Here is a 1291-nt window from a genome sequence, read left to right as displayed (position 1 = left end):
AGCGTGCTGTTATTAGTGCGCAGGAAGCACCCTCCTCCCACGCCTACACTTAATTTAGAAACAGTACAAGTGTTCCCGTAAGATTCTCAAGCCTATGTCGGAAAGATCTGCCTTGCGCCGAGTTCACGTAAATCCCACTGCACATTCTTATTCATTGCGTTCAGTCAGCTGCTACTGGTGTTGCTAGTTGTGACTGCTGATAACAGATGCCGTAGCAATCAATTCATGGAGTGAGTTGTATGTTTTGCGATAGTCTGTCTCTGACAAGCAAGCACAGGTGACATAGGTGCGAACACAGGAAGTTTGCAGACCCTCGCTGCCTGCAGACACCTAGCAGCCACAGTAGGATGGCGGCCTAAGCCGTAGGCGAAATGTGCTCATTCGCTTTGGCGCGACGTCGAACTGTAAATAATGCTGTCACTATCGTGAGCGTTGCGTGAGCGTCGTGGAAAGTCGGAAAAGTCGGCTGCGAGTTTGAGTGCCAAGTTTGGGGAACGTTTCGTAGTATGCGCATTGCAATGGAGACGCGGAAACTTGTTGTGGCCCAGTGTTTTGCAGTTGGATGACAAGATTGGTACACAGTAGTAAAGAGCGAGGCACTGAGTTGGCATGAATAATGGAGTGCACAATGCGGCTCGAGATGTGTTTGTTACCTCAGGTGCTGTATTTTTTGTGGTCAGTGCATGGTAAGTGTTGGTCGCGGCGAACCTAAAGGCACGCAAGATGTTGCAAAGCCAGCGTCACAGACTGATATGATGTATACTGACGTAAGGAGAGCAAGATGTAAGTGTGGGGACCGGCTGTTATCGAGGTGTCATCGAGTGCAGATCTGTCTTAGGTATCGCGGCTTAACCTCATTGAAGTCTAGAGGGTGGACAACACGTTGGTCTTACTCAGAGCGGTGTCCGAATTCTATTTTTGACGTTATACGTGCCACCTTCATTGTGGCCAACTACGATTCAATACAGAATGCACGAAACCTGAAAGACACCCTAACGGATACATAGAGAGTAGTGTTTGTCTGCTGAATAATGGGAGTGCAAGGGTCTGTGTCGTCTATATGGCTGTATGTAGCACCATTAGTCTTCGGGTGGGCGGGCGTAGCTCGCTTAGTATGCGAGAGGTACTGGGATCAATACCCAGTGCCTCCAGAACTTTTAACACACCTACATGCGCACCTTGCCATGCAAGAGGAATAATTCACAACCAGCAGATGTGTCTAGGAAGATACAAGCGAATGATTAGCATCCACAATTGACAAGCGTGCTGTTATTAGTGCGCAGGAAGCACC

This window comes from Schistocerca gregaria, unplaced genomic scaffold, assembly GCF_023897955.1.
Source record: "Schistocerca gregaria isolate iqSchGreg1 unplaced genomic scaffold, iqSchGreg1.2 ptg000174l, whole genome shotgun sequence".
NCBI classification, from domain to species: Eukaryota; Metazoa; Arthropoda; class Insecta; order Orthoptera; family Acrididae; genus Schistocerca; species Schistocerca gregaria.
This window is presented reverse-complemented; position numbering follows the sequence as displayed.